At 39.2% G+C, this 20960-nt stretch overlaps 2 long non-coding RNA genes across 6 annotated transcripts; one reads left to right on the top strand and one right to left on the bottom strand.

Moving 5' to 3' along the window:
• Positions 1-1907: 1907 nt before the first annotated feature.
• On the bottom strand, positions 1908-15360 carry LOC127128152 (uncharacterized). Its single transcript, XR_007805711.1, has 2 exons — positions 15020-15360; positions 1908-13830 (listed from the first exon to the last, which is right to left on the bottom strand). It is a non-coding gene; the product is annotated as an uncharacterized LOC127128152 (long non-coding RNA).
• On the top strand, positions 14498-17751 carry LOC127128151 (uncharacterized). Of its 5 annotated transcripts, none has more exons than XR_007805710.1 (4): positions 14498-15068; positions 15651-15730; positions 15881-15952; positions 16034-17751. It is a non-coding gene; the product is annotated as an uncharacterized LOC127128151 (long non-coding RNA). The 5 variants fall into 5 exon arrangements; XR_007805708.1 differs by having other exon boundaries at positions 15881-15958; XR_007805707.1 differs by having other exon boundaries at positions 15651-15958; positions 16034-17043; positions 17167-17751.
• Positions 17752-20960: the final 3209 nt, after the last annotated feature.

Here is a 20960-nt window from a genome sequence, read left to right as displayed (position 1 = left end):
TGTCCCTAAGATCCCTTATGACATCATAGCATTGCATTGCATAGCCTCAAGGATCATTGAGCATCTTGGCTCCCTTTCCCTTTGGGTAGGGATCTCTTATGAGTGGTTTGAGATCACCAAGCATGCTTGAATTGTATATCATTGCTTTTCTCATTTTTTGTTTACTAACCAAAAGCACAAAAATATGTCACTAACATTTTTTGTTGTAGCTTAAGCAATCACCAGGTCAAGAGCTTCAAGAAGATCCTTTGTGTAAGAGATGAGGAGTTTTCTTGGGATGAGGACCACATGATCATTACAAGGAGTTTACATGAGCTAGGGTTTCATTTTGAAGCAATTTCACCAAGTGGTAAAGGCTCAATTTAATCAAGCCATTTCAAGGTCATCTGAGGACCAAAAAGTCAACTGTGCAGTCAACTGAGGGCTATGAGGTGGGGAAATGAGTTGAAACACCTCAATCATGTTCAAATGGGGTCTATTCTTCATTCTAAACATCCATCTTGAAGATTCAAAGGTCAGGGCAAAAGTTACTAAAAATGGAAAATGACCTATAATTCAAAGTTTCTAAATTTGGCAAGTTTTTGGTCCACATTCAACTTGACTTGTCAATGTCAAAGAAGTTTCAAATGGATTTTTGGTGAACATGAAAGTTGTAAATCTTTGTCTCCCCTTTCCAAAAAGTCCTAATTCATGTCCATATGATGAATGGTTGAGAAGTTATGGTCATTTGATCACAAGGTGTACATGGAAATTCAAAATGACATAACTTTTGATACAATGCTTCAAATTGACTCATTCGTTTTTCAAAATGCTCCTTATGTGCAAGACATCTCAAAATGACCTCATTTGGCTCAATTATGCAAAGGAATCATGGCTTGTATTCTCACTATTTCACACATGTTCATTTGGAAGAAAATATTCACAATTCATTTTTGGCTTAAGGTGCAAGCAAATTAATCATCAAATCATGACCATCGGATGATTTTGAGTGAATTCCAAGCCTTGCATGGGACTGTACACGTGGAGTATGGCTACATGAGCTTCATTTGCATTTTTGCATTTTGCTTCTGTCGCAATGTGAAAAACAACCGGCGGGAAAAGACACAGAGCCGCCACCGTGCGTTATTTATCCCAAAGGAGGGAAAGGAAACGCTCGAAGTAAACCTGAAAAAGGGAAAGGAATGGTCTTACGACCAGAGATTGCAAGGTACGGGAGTCGGTTACGCAAGGGGAAGGTATTAGCACCCCTCACGTCCGTCGTACTCGACGGGATCCACGCTCAAAAGAATAGAATAAGGTTGCTAAATAAACTACTCAAAGAATGCACACACACTAGAATAAGAAACAGGTGAAAGAAGATGGAGGAAGGGGACTCGGAAGGATATCACATCCTAGGCCTACGTAGTTTGTCAGAAACAAACATTAGAGTCGACGTAGTTCGGGGAAATGGGGAACGTGCTCGCTAGGACATCGCATCCTATGCATACGTATCTTCTCTAACTAGAGAAAGAATCAGAGCACTCGTAGCTCGGCTAACGCACGCCGAAACAAAACACTGAACAGAGACGCTGAGACGTCGAAACAAACACACCAAGGAAACAGAATGCCAATAGATGGACTTACATCCGACTCCGAACAAACAAACGCAAACAGGAAACAGAATGCCAATGAATGGACTTACATCCGACTCCGAACGAACAAACACCAATAGGAAACAGAATGCCAATAAATGGACTTATATCCGACTCCGAACAAACAAACCCAAACAGGGAAAAAAGGGTATCGATTGCAACGAGGGCAAGAGAAAAGGAAGGTCTCGATCGCAACGAGGGCGAGAGAAAAGAAAGGTCTCGATCGCAACGAGGGCGAGAGAAAAGAATCGCAACGAGGGCGAAAACCAGCAAGGATTAAATGTTAGTCGTCAGTCAAACTCGACAAGACATCGCATCTCGTGCCTACGTATCTCATCTGAACATGAGAATCAGAGTTGCCGTAGTTCGGCTAAGCTATTTCTGTTTGTTCTGTGTTTTTTAGGTGAACGACGTTACTACGCAATCTACCGGATGCTCGACCTTTGGAGACTTACTCACCTGTAGTAGAAGGAGTCAACGTGTCGTTAAGAGAAGGTAGAGTTTGTTTGTGTTTTAGGAATGCTCACGCAAGAAAGGAAATCCTAGACGAAGGAACCGTGCTACCTTAATCGACATGCAAACGAGAGACTATACGAAGTCTAGCAATCCTATGGGGAGACTATAAGCAAGTCTCAAAAGAGAACAACAAGAACTGGAAACAGAATTCCAATCAATGGTCTTACATTTAACTCCACAAAACAGAACAGGAAACATATAGCCAATCAATGGTCTTACATCTAACTCCTCAACAATGAACAAGCAATAAATGCAAACACACAAAATGCAATCATCACACTCTATACACAAACAAGAGGCTCAGACAAGTTGGTTGGGCTTTAGTCAAGGGGTCATATCAACCTCGACAAACAAGCCAAAACTGTAGGGGTGTCTTTGAGCTTTTAACCACTAACATTGAGAGTTAGGGTGAAGCTGATGAAAGGAAATGAGGATAAGACCTCATGCTCTTAACCCTGGCCTGGGTGAGCTTGAATCAAAGAAGGTGTGGGGATCCAGAATGAGGGACCCTATTCCACATGACTGACTCTATACAAGATCTTGGGTGTTTATTCAAAAGCATCAGCACGTAGTGCGAGCATAATGAAAGACTCAACTGATTAACAGGGGATTGATTGCAAATCCCTTCTATCTGTCAATTGCCTCTTCACTTAGGAGGACTTAACAAGTAACATGCCTCGACAAGGAGGTCTTTAGCACAAATATAAACAATCACAATCATTGCCTCTTAAGGAGGACTTCAGCCAAACGCCTGCCAAAAAGGCGACAGGACTTCCAGACTACATGGAGAAAGAGAGGTTACCTAAGTGGTAAACCAACCACAAACCAAAGCAAAGCTCAAGAAAGAGCTAAAAACGACTAATGTACCTGTACAAAAGCCAAACAGTCAATATTCACATTCAGAAAACCAAGACAGACAATAGAGGAATCATCCAACAGTTATACACAAGGTAAGTCTCAAATGCAATCACTCAAGTGAGTTCATCACATCAAGGGACCTGCAACACAACAAAGGTTAATAGACAAAGCAAATGGCATCTCAAATGATGAGGCCACACCAATCATTAGTACTAAATACCTGAAACACAAACACAATTGGTGAGTACAAACCACTAGTACAAAGACTAGGGTCAAAGGCAAGGAAAACAACCAATATTTCATGTGAAGCATGTCCAATCAAACAATAAGAAAGCCTCAAAAGGACCAAAGCCAAATCATTAAGCAAAGCCATCTATTAAACAAGATAAGGCAAAGGCAAACAAAGTGATCACAATTGGACATCAAACATAGAAATCCACATTAAAACAGAAATGAATCCAATGATCATGAAATTTTTTATGTGCACTTGACATGTTATGAACAAGCATCATACCAAAAATTAAGTCCAGAAGACAACAAATGGCATATGAATGAAAATGCATAAGAGCTAGGTCAAGAATGTGACACCAAATGTTGTAACATATGTCCATGTGTCTAAAACAGTGAGATTAAATGGTAAAAATTCCAAACAAAAGCCAAAAGATCATGTTACATGTTATGAATGAGCATGTCAAATTTCAAGGCAATTGGACAAACAATGAGCATTTCATAAAACAATTAGCACAACACGTCATATTGGTATCATGTTCAAACAATCAAGCACATTTAAAATTCCAGCAAGGCAAAAATCATGAAATTAACATCACAAAATAATAGACATTGAAACAAGAAAGTGAAAAAAAATTGAATTAATTTGGATTAGTTTTCTATTTTTAGTGATTTTTTGAAATTAATGAACAAAATGAAATAATGTGAATCATATAAAAAAATGAAATGTGAATTGGAATTAAAAGTGCAAAGGCCAGGAGTTGAACTCAGGTTCATGCAGTCAAAGGCGCTTAGAAATAAAAATGGAAAAGGCAAACGCAAGGTTCGAACCCTAGTCACAAAGGTAAAAGAAGTGCTTCACAAAATAACATGGAAAATCCAAACAAACATACGCTGGGATCGAACTGAGGAACGTTAGGTTGCAAGCGTTTTCACTACAAAACGCAGCGTTTGGCCAGGGAAAGGAAATAAGTGGAAATAAAAAGGTCGTGGCACGGATTCGAACTGGAGAGGCAAAGGTTATATGCACGGTACAGTAAACCCTAAGCCATTAATTGCAGACGGTGGAGGGAGGTGTTTTCCACCGTCTTCTCCGGCCAGCCGGGCGGAGAAGACACAATTTTTTTTCCAGAAATCAGCATATTATACATCATTGGAACCGTCTCGTCACGTAGAACACGGATCTGACAATCATTAAGCCTAATTCTCACTGAGTAAAGTGAATCGAAGGAAAACATAATGCACATCAAAAGTTCAACTCAGCATATCTCACTCAATTCTCGATCATTTTAAAATCTATTGATATCAGAATCATCAGCATTAAAAACTCTACAAGATCATGGCAAGAAAATGAAGAAACAAGAAATTCGAATTCCAACCTCTTTGAAGAGCAGTGAGTTGAAATCGTGGATTCAAGCTCCAAAAATGTCCAGATCTTCTCCTCCAACCTTGTTATGAAGCTTTGTGCACGAATTGGCAATGAAAACCTCTTAGATCTAGCTCAAACTTCAAGTTCCATCTTCATGTTCATATGCTTGTGTAGCTCGATTCTTGATCCAAATCTTCAAATCAATGCTTGATTCCTACTCAATGACACTCAATGAACACGATTATGCAGTAAAATCAATGAGTTATGTGAAGAAAATTCAAGTTTCAATTGAGAGAATTTTTGGAGGGAAGTGAAATTTCTAGATCTAGAATGTGTATTCTGAGCAAAACAGTTAGGATTATCTATTTATACCCTGTGTTAATTACCATGCTAATCCAAATTAAGCTTGGCTAATGGAAACTTAATGAGAAATGAGGTGTATGACCAATTTGGCAAGTGTGTGGTGCATGGAGATTTCACACGTGAACAGTGCACATGCATGGTTCAGAGTCACTTAAAATCATCCAAAGATCACAATGGCATTGGTATTTTTCATGTATGATCAATAGAATTTGAATTCTCCATTTTCCCTCCAAAATATACATGCATGGACAAATGATCATGTGAGTTAATTTCATGCAATGCAATGTTTGATTTGAAAAATATTGGTCATGACAAGCATTTTGCAAAAAGAGTGGCTCAATTTGGAGTTTTGTAGCAAAAGTTATGGCATTCTGAAGTTCCAAGCATACTTTGCAATCATTTGCTCATAACTCCTCAACCATTCATCAGATGCTCATGATCTTGAACTTTTTGGAAATGGAAGAGAAAGATCTTCAACTTTCATGTTGACAAAAATTTCATTTGAAGCTTCTTTGATGTTGGAAAGTCAAGTTGAATGTGGTCCAAAAACTTGCCATTTTTGGAAACTTGAATTACAGGTCACTTTCCATTTTTGGAAACTTTTGATTTGACTTCAAAATCTTCAAGGTAGATGTTTGACATGATGAATAAGCCTCTTTTGGACATGAATGAAGTGTCTCAAACCATTTCTCCACCTCAAAGCCCTCAGTTGACTGCACAGTTGACTTTTATGGGCCTCAGATGACCTGGAGATGCACTGATGAATTTGGGCCTCTACCACTTGGTAAAGTTGCTTCAAAATGAACCTTGGCTCATATAAGCTCTTTTAGAATAATCATGTGGCCTTCATCTCAAGGAAAAACTTGCTCTTTTGTACTGATGAATCTCTTGATGCCAATGCTGACTGCCAAGATGCAATGCAATATGGAATGATAAATGACCTAAAAAATGAAATGAATGCATGAATGGGGGGTGCAAATTTGAGGTGCTACAGCTTCATATCTCCTTAATCTTGATTAACCATTGGCTTAAGTGATTAGCAGCATCATTAGCATGGGATATAAAAGCTCAAGCCCTAATCCTAACTAAGGGAGAGAACCATTTCAGATCTGAATATTCAAAACTCCCTCCAATTTTCTCTCATTTCGAATTTCATTTTCCTCCACACAAACACCAAAAATTCTTGCAGATTCTTGATCATCATGATTCATTGAGCAAGAATCAACCATTGTTTTGAGCAATTCGGCTAGGTTTCGAGCAGTTCATGTGTAATCTCATGGCAATGGAATCTGAAAATTGAAGTAGATCCAGGTGGTTTAAACTGATTCTTTTTGCTTAAAGCTTCATAGGAAGATTAAAGAAGAAGATCTGGAGCATTGGAGCTCTTGAGAACACGATTTCAGCAACCTTCAATTCCAGGTGATGCAAATTCGATCCTCTCCTTTTGCTGTTTTCTTGATATAGATGTGTAGATCTTGATTAGTAGAGCTTGTAGATATGTTTAGATTTGAAAATGGTTAAGAATTGAGCATGTATGATGAACTTTAAGTTTAGATCTGGATAATGTTTTGCTTCGATCTGGAAAATCCATGAGGAATTAGGAGATTTGGATTGCATATTTGGAATCTCCATGGAAAACTGGTTCGAATGATGTAAGCCTTTTGCATTTCTGGTAATTTTCACGGCGGCGCCACCGCGTGGTTGGCTGGAGAAGACGACCGAAGACTGTAGCTCCGGCGTCTGCGTGCTAGGGTTTTGTGCTGATGTGTGTTCCATATGGCTGCTTGTGTGTGCGTTTGTTTGGACATGATTGCTTTGACCTTGCCACGCTAGCGTTGAATTGATGATTGTGCATGCTGACCGTTTAAATGAAACGGTGCGTTTTGCTTGTTTAAACCTGGAACGTTGATTTGCCATGCGCGCCATATCTGATGGCTCATGTTTATTCTGGTTTTATTCAAATATTTGAATTTCCCTCCATATTTCCATGTTATTCCATTTATTTTGTTCATTTTGTAAAATTCATAAAAAATAGAAAAATGATCCAAATGAACTCCAATTTTTTTTCATAGTTTTGTTTTGATGTCTAGTTTTTTATGGTATTAATTTCATGAATTGTTGATGTCTGGTTTGTGATGTGTGAATTTTTGAATCCATGTGATGCCATTTTGACCTATTGTGTTCAATGCTTTGTGAAATTCTATATGTTGAGCTTCTTGATCCAATTTTTTGTATGCTTCATATTCATACATGATGTGAATTTTTGATCACTGGTTTGGAATTTTTCTCATATGCTATCATTGTTTTTGACACATAGAGAAAAGTGTGACAATTTGTGTCACATTTTTGACATTGAATTGTCACATTTTTGTTCACATAGCATTTGAATCTTTCTGGATCTGATCTTTTGCATATTGCTTGTTCATGACATGAGAAACTTGTACAAAAAATATCAAGGTCATTGCATTCATTTCTGTTTTGATTTGGATTTTCTAAGTTGGAAGTTCACTTTGTGCACATTTTGTGATCATTGCATAGCATAGGCCATTTGAGATATTTGCTTATTGAACTGATGATGGTCCTTTTGAGGACATTAAATGGAATGTTTGAATGTGCATTATATGGAAGATTGAGTTCTGTTTTGATCATTTGGTTTGGTTTTGAACTTAGTCTTTGTACTAGTGTTTTGTGCATAAACTAACTGTGCTTTGTGTTTCAGGTTTGGACATTTAGCATTGATGGTTGATTTGTTCTCAATTTGTGAGATGCAAATGATTTGAGTTCTAACTTTTGTTTGTTTTGTAGGATTTTAAGTGATGTGCTTGAGCTCATGAGTTCATTTGAATGCTTGGGCATTGTTCATTGGATTGTGTAATTGTTGGAAGGATTCACTGTTTGTCTGTTGGTTTTATAACTGAAGTATTAACTGTTTAGCCTTTGTACAGGTACCTTAGTTGCTTGCTTTTAGCTCTTGCTTGAGCTTTGGATTATGGTTGACACACCACTTAGGTAGTTATCTTCTTACTTCATGTAGTCTGGAAGTCCTGTCACCTTTTTTACAGGCATTTTGCTGGCAAGTCCTCCTTCAGAGGCTCTGTTTGTGTTTGTTTACAATTGTGCCAAAGACCTCCAAGAGAGGCATGTGTTCTTTGTTAAGACCTCCAAGAGTAGAGGCAATTGACGGATAAAGGGGATTAGTAGCCAATCCCCCGTTATTCAGTGTGTCGTTCTTTATGCTCGCACTACGTGCTGATGCTTTTGAACATGTGCCCAAGATCTTTGTCCAGTGTCTGTCAAGTGGAATAGGATTTCACTTTCTGGATCCCCACGCTTTCTTTATCACGAGCTCACCCTGGCCAGGGTTAAGAGCATGAGGTCTCATCCTCATTACCTGTTTGATCAGCTTCACCCTAACTCTCAATGTTAGTCGTTAAGAGCTACAAATTACCCTTGTACAGTTTGGCTTGTTTGGCGAGGTTGACATGACCCCTCTTGAGTAAAGCCCACCCATTTGTTTGAGCCTTTTTGTATGGATATAGTGTGTGATGTTTGATGTGTATACTCTTGAACTAGGATTTTTCCCTTTGAGCTTAATTTGAAGATCATTACCATGTTCATCCCAGTGGAAGTTACAAAATACATTGAGGATCTCTTGTGAGACCTGTTTGATTGCTTATGCTTTGTGCTTGCTTATTCCAAAGGATGGGAACCACTTGGATCATCTATATGATCTCAAGAGAGGAACTCCTAGTATGGTTTCATTTCTTATCCCTCACTTTTTGTTCTCTTTAGGACTTAACCTTTTTCTTCATCTCTCCACCCTAACTCAAGCCAAAACCATTTTTGTGCAAACATTTGACTATTGTTTTCAACATTAGAAACCTAAGCCTTATGCTTTTGATTTTCAAACTTTCTTTTCATAACACTCATTTTGAATTGAATCTTTAAGTCAACTTTGACCATTTTTTGTATATACTTCTAATTGGTAAATATAACCCATTCAAATTTCTTTTGTGGTTTCAATGTCCACTTTCTTAATCAAGATTTTTCATAACCTTTAGCTATTAGGTTTGAGTTATCTTTGTGGTAGATGTAATACTCACCTTTATCCTTAGTGATGGACAATGAGTCTTCCATGCTTATTATAGGGTTAACCCCTCACCAGCATGTTGAAGCTATCCTCACATGGTGGATTTGTGGTTTTAGGTTGAGTTTTCTCCCTTTGATAACAAAAGACTTTAAGGCTTTTGGACCAATCAATCCACCCATTTGTTTTGAGATTTTTACCCCGAACTACGAGGTTTTGATCCTAATCTTTTTATAACAGGGTACGTAGGCAATGGGTTTATCCATCCAAACACAAAATGTAAATAACTTGTACATTCTTTTCTCATCTCTTCAATCATGTTTGCACAAATAAAATTTTCACAAAAACAATAACCTTGCAACAAGTGTAAAAAGGGCTCCCTAGGAGTACCTAGGATGTTTTGGGTGCCTAACACCTTCCCATTGCATAACCAACCCCCTTAACCAGATCTCTGTTTCTTTTACTAGTTTTGTTTGTAAAACTTTTAGGTTTTTGTTCGCTTTCTAACCATTCCTTTGGATAAATAGAAGTGCGGTGGCGACTCGACTTTGTATGATTTACCTTGGATTTAGTCAATATCTCCAATGGTAACGAATACACCGCTACACTAGGCAAAAGGCCGTGGACCGCTTACGAAAGGTAAGTGACTGGTTGAAGATTCCCAAGGTATTTGCTAAAGGCAACCCAAGGGAAAGTTTTGAAAAACATGCGGGGAATACCACTCGAGGGTTTTAGGAGATTGTTCGCAACCGGGGAGGAAGAATGTCTTAACGGAGGATTCTTTTACGCTTTCGAGAAATACTTTTATGAAGTTATGCATGTTTATTTTGCAAGGCATAATGCTCCACCTTAATGGAATATGTTATGCGCTTTATGATGTAATACAATGTAATGAATGATTGATTATGCAATGATGATGCGTGGTCAAGCTTTTGGTTAGACGGTATGGTAGGAAATACCAGGAGATTGAGAACATTGGGTACCAGTAACCATTAGATTTATCAATTAAGATCAGTGGTTTCTGCTTAAGGGTTTAGGGGGGGGGTGTTTAGCGTGATTCCCCGATATTCATCTTGAACTTAGAAGTCTTTTATGCACCATGGATCTTGCTCTGAACAACCTCAAAAGTACATAAAGGATCTTCCTTCTCTAGTCAGTCATGCCCCTGTCAATTGGAACTCTGCATGTGTTGCCCCAGTCACCAGTTATGAAGCAACTTTGTCATGATAGCCATCTCGATCTGACCTGCCTCAGTATCTTGGAACTGTACACCTCTAATTCACTATCTCTGAGAGATTGACTTCTTGGATTCCTGAGGTAGCCTGCCCCAATATAGGTCTTGGAATAAATTTTCCTCTGGCTAGAAAATCTCCGAGGGAATGCCCCTGACTAATGTCTCGTAGCGATTTATCGAATCTCGACATAACTTCCTTAGACCAATCAATTTGTAGAGATTCATTTACGTGATTGCTTCAGATTGACTGAAAATTGAAGTGTCTTATCTTTTCTGCTTAACGGAGTTCTTAGACATTCTGCTTCTTAGATATAACCACATGAAGTGACTGGTCGCTTCTCAACGGAGTCTCAGGCGTTCAACACTTGTTAGGATCAATCCAAATAATTTTCCCCTGCTCGACGGAGTTCTCATGCGTTTGGTCTTCTGATGCGATCAACAGGGGTGATTTACTTCCTTGATTATCTGATCTTTGGAGAGATTCGCCGAATCTCGACATAACTGTCTCAAACTAACTGGATCTTGTTGAAATCCCTCGATGTAACTGTCTCGGATTGATTGAAATATGAAACATCTTGTCCTTCTGCTTAACGAAGTTCTTGGACATTTTGCTTCTTGATATAATCAAATGAAGTGACTGGTCGCTACTCAACAAAGTCTTAGGAGTTCAAAACTTGTTGTTATCAATCAAAATAATTTTCCCCTGCTCGACGGAGTCTCAGGCGTTTGTCTCTATGAGTACGATCAAATCAAGGCGACCTGTCTCTGCTCAATGGAGTTCTCAGGTGTTCTGTCTTATGATCCAATCAGTTGAAGTAATTTGCCTCTGCTTAACAAAGTCTTTAGGCATCATTCTCTTCTGGGGTCACCAAGCTTTCCAAGTCACGTTCATTATGAAAACTCTTTTGACGTCAAATGCTTACTCACGGGTAACACATGTTCATATTTGGAAATGATAATAGCAATGTCATGTTTATGCAGTTTTGAAATCCAAGCATGCTCACCGGAATTATGACATATAATTAATGCATCACTGGTTGAGAATGTCATATCAATATCAACACAAATTATGAGCGAATTGTTGAGGAGTCAGTTTTAACACGATTGTTCTGACCATAGTACGCTTTCGAAATAAACCCTGCTTCAATTAGGTCTTTTGAGGGTTGTAACGTGGTCTGGTTCACGGTTTCAGAAAGAAAGGATATAAGGCTCGAACCTATCCTAACCCACCCGCTCTTCGTGATGTTCTCCAGTTCTACGTTCAGCTAATTCGACACAAGCGCTCGTCTTCCAAAAGGGATTTGGGAGTGATGGTTAATGAACCCACAAGGTTTTTGGTGTGGCAGTCACCCTTCTCTTGTTTGGTTTGTAACCACACGAATTTGTTCTTGCTGGGGGTTTTCTTTTGATTCCTCTTTTGCAAATTTGTTTTTTCATTTCCCTATTTTTGCTGGATTGGTTCATATTTACAATCCACAGGGATGCCCTAATTTTTTGCCTAAGTCACTCGTTTTTGAGCTTTCGACTTAGCGGGCTTTCTTTTTCTTTGTTTTTGTTTCTTCTTGTTTCTTATTTTGAAACGAATTATGTATCTATCCGTTTGATTTGAAAGTTGTGACCGGCTCGTGCCTCTGTGGGTGAGGGACAACCGTTTGGAATTTGATGGTTTCCGACCTCTTGTGAGGGATATGGTATGGTTGATCCTCAACTGAGACGCTCCTCTTTTGAAGTTTGAACGCTTGGTCAAACTGACTGACGACTACCCTGTCCTGGTTTAAGATTGAGGGTTTTAATGCATAGAAAGAAACTCCCACTCCTTGGCTCGAAGGGGTTAACTAGGGATTATCTTCCTTATATCTCCAGTGTTTGGGACTTGAAACAATGCCTTACATCATCAGTCGGGTTTTATCCAAAAGTGTACGGGAAGTGACTTCGTGTTTTCAATTTCATCCTCCTCCTCCTCTTAAAGCCAACAATTGGATATTGACAAAATAAAGTATGAGTGGCCACGAATGGGTTTATATGCTATCCGTTCATCCATGCATTCATGCATCATAAATGATACAAGAAGATATAATACTCATGCATAATTCACATAGCATCTTGCATTTCATGAGACTAATCTCACTATCACTTGGCCTTCTATCAGACAAACCACTTCCAACAAAGTTGATTTCCTGATATCTGTCTTGAACTAGAAGCATGTCACAGACCACCATGGAAGAACTACGAAGAGGTCAAGAAGCATTGAAGGTTGAAATCAACCAGCTGAAGACTCAGATGAGTCTGATCATGGAGATCCTGCAGTCGATGCTAAGGAAGGAAAGCAATCCCGTGCCAACTGTTGTACCAGAAGTGGCCACTCCGATGAACATGCCTGACCCCCTTCCACCTCGGGAGCAGCCTCGTGGATTTCATCCACATCCTATACCTCAAAGGGCTCCATATCAGCGGTCATTTCCTGTTCCCCGGCCAAGGCAGAGGAACCCTATGGAAAACCAGTATCCAAATCAGCAACGAAACTTCGCTCAACAAAGAAAACAGGGACCAAGAAGGCCTCCAAAGCAGTTTGATCCAGTGCCCATGTCGTATGGTCGACTTCTACCCCTGTTGCTTAATAGCTCATTGGTGCAGCTGAGGGAAGCTAAGGCCCCTCCAATACCTCTTCCTCCAGATTATGACATGAATGTCAGTTGTGAGTACCACTCTGGAACGCCAGGGCACTTGATCGAGAATTGCAATGTCTTCAAGCACAAGATACAAGCCTTGATTGATTCAAGGGCTATTATGTTCACGCTACAAGGCCTGAACATAGTGCACACTCCCATGCCTCCGCAAGAGGGTGCATCTGGAACGTCGTGATCAATACAAATGGAAGCTAGGGTAGGTTTGAAGAGTCTGCGCCTATGAGAAGAGTTTGAGAAGGGTATCCTTGAAGATAGTCATGTTATCTGCTGCCAGCCTAAAAATTCCAGTCTGAGGATTTGAATAAGGCCAATTATGCTCGTAGTCATTAGTTTGGTTCAATCATGTTCATGTGTGATTTTCTTGATTGTCATTTGTAACATTCATTGGTAATAAACTCGTTTGTTTTTGAATAATAATGACATTGAAATGAATATGCATGTTTTGAATAAACCCATTCGTGGCCACTCATACTTTATTTTGTCAATATCCAATTTTTGGCTTTAAGAGGAGGAGGATGAAATTGAAAACACGAAGTCACTTCCCGTACGCTTTTGGATAATCTAGCCTCATCCCCATGTTTACCATTTCGGTAAAATCATTAGGGGCACTTGCAATCATACGTTCGTAATAAAACGAACTCAGCGTTTTCAAGAAGATCTTAGTCATCTCCTTCTCTTCAAGAGGCAGACTTATCTGAGCAGCTAATTCTCTTCGTCTCTGTGCATATTCTTTGAACGTCTCCTTATCCTTCTAAGACATCGACCTCAACCGGTCTCTATCTGGCGCCATATCCACATTATACTTATACTTCTTGACAAAGGCCTCGCCTAAGTCATTGAAATTACAGATGCTTGCACTGTCCAGACCCATATACCATTTTAAGGAGAAAAGAATGAAAAATATGAAAAAGAAAAAAAAAAGAAAAGCTAAGAGAAGGACAAAAAAGAGATCAGCATACATAGCATATTACGTATAGCATGCATGACTTCATAAAGCATCTCACTGAATAACTTCCTACAATACCGTACATCTCACTCATTTCACTCATTCCCTACGAGAAAATTTTGTGGTTATTTTAAGTCTTTAATCCTCTTCTACCGTGAAAGTTTGAAAGTAGTTGTTATTCATGCCTTCATGTCCGAGAAGATTAAATAGGGGCAATTGTCATACCCAAAAATTTGCCCTCCTTTTCGCTTATTCATCTGACTGTTACTTGATATCCGTCTAACCTCATTCATATTTATTCATGTCTAACCTCATTAATTGTTAAATGTTAAGATAAAATCAAAGGAGACGATAAAAGAATATTTAAAAATATTTAAATTCTAAAGAGTTATCAACAATCAATTCCAAAACAATTAACAAAATTAAATTCTAAAGTAAATACCAAGTCAATTATATTAAACCATTATCCTAATTAAATCCTAAAAATCATCCTAATTATTAATTCTAATTAGAAAAATTAATCCAAGAGATCAATTCAATTAACTTTTTAATTACCAACAATTAATTCCATTAGCAAAAACTAAGTCCATTTAGCAAAAAATTAAATCAAACTGATCAGAATGGGCCTGAAGTTCAATGTTAAGCCCGGACAGGGGGGTGCTAGACTGGAAACAGTGTGCAAATGTCAATTATATGGGCCTAAGCCCAAACTGGTCCAACACAAGAGATTCGGAACCTCCCTCACGTGCCAAACCATACACCGCTCCTTCAAATGTTCCCTCCATAATCATGGCCGGCGAGCAAAGCTTCCGCCGCGCCGGAGTTCATCGCTGGCAGCGGCGGAGCTCCAAACGTGAAAATTAACCAACAAAACGGTTGTCTCTACCTCACGGTATCGAATGTCTAAACCAAACTTCTTAATTCTAAACTCGCTGGCAGAATCGCGAGCAAGCACGCACGAACCCTAAGCAACCTCATCAACAATTAAATTCGGTACAATCACAATCAAACATTAACAGGTTAGGGCTTCGGTCTCCCTAACCTGATACAATGCCGTGATAGGCGGATCAAAGCCAGAGCATAAGGATTAGGTGTGTTACCTTCCGGATACGACGATAGAGACGGCGACAGCGACGACACCGAGCACAGGTACACTTCTTCTCCTTCTTCGCGCTTCTCTTCTTCTTCTTCTTACTTCCGGAACTGTCTTCTTCTTGCGAGTCCACACGTGAAAGCAATGGTGAGAGTGGAGTGTTAATTGGCGGTTCAGCTCTGCTGTGTAGAGCTTCGAATGATGAAGCTCTCACAACAATGGAGTGAGCGTGTACTAAGGGTTAGGGAAAGAGTGCAAAACTCGTTTTAATCATAAAAATTCGCACGCAATGATTGGCAATGATTGCCCTATTTATAGTGTGATCCAAGAGGGTAGTTTGGGGAATGGCATCTGAGTTGTCACGTTTTTACTTGTCCAGCTGGCAGTTGTGATTAAAATGCATTTACAAAAATCTGATAACAAATGAGATGGTAGGAAAAATGAGTCACACGGGATTGGGGTGAATAAAACACGTGTTCTTTATTCTTAAATTCCTCTGTCTGATTTTCTATCCAACTGTGGATATCTGCACTGAATTGCATTGGGATTGGCTTTCATTCCTTATCTGAACTGTTTGCCTTTTGATCATGAACTGAATGCTTGTCTTGAATAATTGCTGCATTACTTGGACTCTGCAGGACACATGCTGATGCCATAGATGGCTCATCTTGGACCAACTCCATGACCATTAGTTCAGCTTGTAGGACACTCATCTTAGGTTTGCTTTCTTTTTGAATGGTTCAATTAGCTAGTTGTTGCATTCAATCTGATTTGTGTCCAATTTTGTGTGCCACTGAATGAATTAACATGCATGGTCCTTTGTGGTTTATTGAACATTTCCTGCAAATGGCTTACTGACTTGCATTAGGCCTTTTGAGACTTGCTTGATATTCAATGGCTGCTGTATCGAAGGGGCTCATGATGATGGTTATGCGGTCAGGTGCAGGTCTGCAGTTCATATGGTGTCTGATGAATTTCGGTTCAGTTCTTCAGCTTGTTAACCCCAATCTTGCTTTTGCAGGGTGATTTTCGGTTATCCAGAAGATATTGCTGCAGACCTGACGAATGCAGTTTCGGTTTCGGTGCCGTTGCATTCATTTGTGTGGGGTTTAGCTCCATGACCGCCATGTGTTCTATGCATTCATTTGGCAGTCGTAATATGATTCTGACTCGTCCATCTCGTATTTCTTGCAGAAAATAGTTCGTAATTCTGTCCTCCGGCTCGATGCATATAGCGCTGCACCCTTTACTCCACTTCTTTGTTGCCTACCTTGCTTACGGTCTTGGCTATTAGGTTGTTTGAATGCAGTAGAACCAAATACCAACTTGGAAGGAATGGTTGATGAGTCAATGTCTCCGTCCTATAAGTCGTCCAACAATGCTGTTGCGGGTATGCTATGACCTTGAATTTTGCAGTTGTTTAAAGGTTGATGCATAAGGGTCACAGTGAGTAGAAACTCTTGATGCTCCAAAACCGGAAGAGAAATTGAATAGTTGCAATCTGGAATATCTGGTGTATATCTGGATGCAGCGATAGTTCCTCCCGTTGGCACAGGTTTATGGCAAGGCCATCTTGCAACTCGGTTATGCGTTTGCATTCTGCAGGTTGGAATGTTAGCTGCTGCGTGTGTGTTTCTGTGGGTTTGTAGCAGGTGGTTTTGCAGCTGTTACGAGTTGAAAAATTTGAGAAAGGGAAGTGTCTGATCCAACATGTGTAGCTTTAACCAACAAGCATCCATTCTCATTGATTGTTCCACTGATAACCTTGTCTCCTGGACTTTTGGCAATGGGTCTAGCCTCCCCTGTGATCATACTTTCATTTGCATAGCTTTTGCATTGTGCGCTGTTCCGTAGCTTATGGTTTGTGAGTTGTTGGAAGTGGCTCTTATTTGGAAGCGTTAGCTTGTGCGTGAGCTGCAGTTTGGATTGGATATTGACTTCGTTGTCGTTTTCAGTGTGGCTTGCATCGGCTGTGCGTGCTAGCTTGTAGCTTTGGTCTTACTGTGCGTTGTTGCAGCTGCTTAGGCTTAGGTTGTATTGTAGCTTATGCTACTTCTGTTTTTCTTTTTCCGTCGTTTTGTACTAGTTGTGGCTTCCCATTTCTGTTTGGATTTTACGTTGCAGCTTATGGCTCGTTTGGCACTTTGTTTGCAGTTTTTTTTCAATCTACGTTCCTGCGTTTTGCCTTGAGCTGCTATACAACGCTCGTCCTGGCTCATCATTTCAAGCGCTTGCGTTTGTGCTGCGTAGCTTCATTCTGCCGTTCTGCTGTTGGTTTGTCTCTGTGTTACTTGTTACAGTTTGGCTTGGCTTGCAACTTCAACTGGCGTTTCGGATGCCGTCGCTTACCGTTTTTGAGTTGAGTTTCTGCAGCTTTCACTTTTGGCCTGCTGTGTTTCAAGTTGTTTTTGCTGCGTTTGGCTTGCAGCTTTTTGCATTTAGCCTGCGTCTTTTGTTTGGCTTGTGCGTCGTTCACTGCTGCGCGTTTCGTATGCTATGTTGTTTAAGTTGCAGCAGGCTTTGGGCTTCACTTTGGTAGCTTGTACTACAACTTTTGTTTGAGCTGTAGATTGGCTATTTCGGAAGCTCTTCTCCATATCTTGTTGGGAGCAGTATTATGCATTTCCCTTCCTGGACTTTATTTTTTATTTTTTTGTTTGTAATATTGGGCTTGGGTTATAAATGGATGTGCTGGATAAATGGATTATGGTTAAAAAATGGAATTTGGTTTAAAATGAACTTTGGATTAATGTTAAAAATGAAAATGGATATAAAAAATGGTAAATGAATAAAAAAAGTATTATGGTTTAATAAATGGATTTTGAATTGGATATGGATGAATCATTAATCGGATGTTAGTGAAATCAAAAAAATGAAATTCTAATAATTAAAATAAAATGTCACGATTAATTTGTGTTTAAAAACAACGTCACTTCTAAGATTAATCGGTTAAAGAAAATGATGAATGATTACGAAATCAAAATAATTCTCAAAAGTCGATTTGAATCTCAAGAAATAAAATGTTGAATTAAATCAAATTTGAATCTTTAGAATTCATCCACAGCTTTTAGAATTAATTCGAAAATGACGGGACGATTATGGATCACATGATTAAAGATTCGGAGATTAATAGTTGACTTTGGTCAACTGGTTGACCAAAAAGTCAATAGTTGATCAAAAATGCGTATTTTCTCCTGGCCAAATGAATATGGACCACAACATCCTGAACCAAACGAATTATGTCAATGCCATGAATCAATTCAGGCGAACATCGACCATGCAACCGTTCGTACACATGACCTTCGACTATCAAAGTCGTGAATCAAGGTTTCAATCGATATGATGTGTAATGCCACAAACTTCAATCCAACTCCGGCTTTATCAACTACAATCCCCAAACCCCTAATACCTGTCAGCCGATGTTAATCATGAATGAATGAATGAATACACATGAATAAATATGAATGAGGTTAGACGGATATCAAGTAACAGTCAGACGAATAAGCGAAAAGGAGGGCAAATTTTTGGGTATGACAGTTGCCCTTATTTAATCTTCTCGGACCTGAAGGCATGAATAACAACTACTTTCAAACTTTCACGGTAGAAGAGGATTAAAGACTTAAAATAACCACAAAATTTTCTCGTAGGGAATGAGTGAAATGAGTGAGATGTACGGTATTGTAGGAAGTTATTCAGTGAGATGCTTTATGAAGTCATGCATGCTATACGTAATATGCTATGTATGCTGATCTCTTTTTTGTCCTTCTCTTAGCTTTTCTTTTTTTTCTTTTTCATATTTTTCATTCTTTTCTCCTTTTCTCTTTTCTTGCCTCCGCCATCAAGTTTTGGCATGTAATAGGTGACCGAGGAGTTCCCGCAGGATTCTGCGAAGGAAAATGAGGTGTCTTGCTGGGGATATATGATCTTCTCGCACAACAGGTAGCAACATCTCCTATATACTAGAAAAGGTCTCCCGAACAGAAGGTTAAGAAGGAGGGTGAGGTCCACACAGACGAGTGATGGATACCAATACAAGTAGATATCGAAAGGGATTTAACAACACGGACGAGCGTTGCGATCAATACAACGGGTACTAAAAAGAGGACCAACACGGACGAGTGAATCAATTCCATACGTACGAGTATCAAAAATCAATACAGACGAGCATTAAAAATAAATACGGAGGAGTATTGGAAGAAGTAATGATTAGCACGGACGAGGGTCGGGGGTCAATAAGCATTGAAAAAGAAATGATTAACACGGATGAGTGTCGAAGACCAACACGGACGGGTATTGAAATACGGTGATAACACGGATGAACGTCGGAGATCAATACGGACGAGTATTGAAAGATAATGATTAACACGGAAGAGTGTTGAAGATCAATACGGACGAGTATTGAAAGATAATGATTAACACAGACGAGTGTTGAAGATCAATACGCACGAGTATTGAAAGATAATGATTAACACGAACGAGTGTTGAAGATCAATACAGACAAACATTGAGAAAGAAAGGTACCAACACGGATGAGTGTTGGGTCAATACAGATGAGTATTGAAACGAGAAAGGTAACAACACATGCGAGTGTTGGGAGTCGATACAGACGAGTATCAGAAAAATGAAATTATTGACACAGACAGATGTTGAAGACCAATACAGACCAGTATTGAAACAGGTTAACACGTACGAGTGTAGAAGATCAATACAGACGAGTAGTGAAACAAGTTAACAACACGGATGAGTGTTGGAGATCAATACGGACGAGCATTGACAAAGAAATGCTTAACATGGATGAGTGTACAAAATCAATACGGATGAGTATTGACAAAGAAATGATTAACACAGACGATTGTTGAAAATCAATACGGACGAGTATTGACAAAGAAATGATTAACACGGAAGAGTGTTGAAAATCAATACGGACGAGTATTGACAAAGAAATGATTAACACGGACGAGTGTTGAAAATCAATACGGACGAGTATTGACAAAGAAATGATTAACGCGGACGAGTGTTGAAAATCAATACGGACGAGTATTGACAAAGAAATAATTAACACAGACAAATGTTGAAGATCAATACGGACGAGTATTGACAAAGAAATGATTAACACGGACGAGTGTTGAAGATCAATACGGATGAGTATTGAAAGATAATGATTAACACATTCAAGTGTTGAAGATCAATACGGACGAGTATTGAAAGATAATGATCAACACAGACGGGTGTCGAAGATCAATACGGACGAGCATTGAAACAAGAAATGATTAACACGGACGAGTGTTGAAAATCAATACAGACGAGTATTGACAAAGAAATTATTAGCACGGACGAGTGTTGAAAATCAATACGGACGAGTATTGACAAAGAAATGATTAACACGGACGAGTGTTGAAAATCAATACGGACGAGTATTGACAAAGAGATGATTAACACGGGCGAGTGTTGAAAATCAATACGGACGAGTATTGACAAAGAAATGATTAACACGGACGAGTGTTGAAGATCAATACGGACGAGTATTGACAAAGAAATGATTAACACGGACGAGTGTTGAAAATCAATACAGACGAGTATTGGAAGAAGTAATGATTAACATGGCCGAGTGTTGAAGATCAATATGGACGGGTATCGAAAGGAAGTATCAACACAGACGAGTGTTAAGGATCAATACTGACGGGTCTTGAAATAGAAAGTTAACACAGACGAGTGTTGGATATCAATACAGAGTATCAAAATAGAGTGTCAACATGGACGAGTTTTAGAAAAAGGATGAACACAAACGAGTGTTTCAATTCAATACGGACGGGCATTGGAGATCAATACAAACGTTATTGAAAAAAGAAAGGATCAACATAGACGAGTGTCAAGAATGGCGACTTCCCTAGGGATCAACACGGACGAGTATTGAAAAAGAAACGGGGGCCTCCTAGGCAAAAGGCCAT

This window comes from Lathyrus oleraceus, chromosome 3 (genome assembly GCF_024323335.1).
Source record: "Lathyrus oleraceus cultivar Zhongwan6 chromosome 3, CAAS_Psat_ZW6_1.0, whole genome shotgun sequence".
In the NCBI taxonomy this organism is placed as follows: Eukaryota; Viridiplantae; Streptophyta; class Magnoliopsida; order Fabales; family Fabaceae; genus Lathyrus; species Lathyrus oleraceus.
The sequence above is the reverse complement of the archived record's forward strand: the minus strand, read 5'-3'. Positions and strand labels throughout refer to the sequence as shown.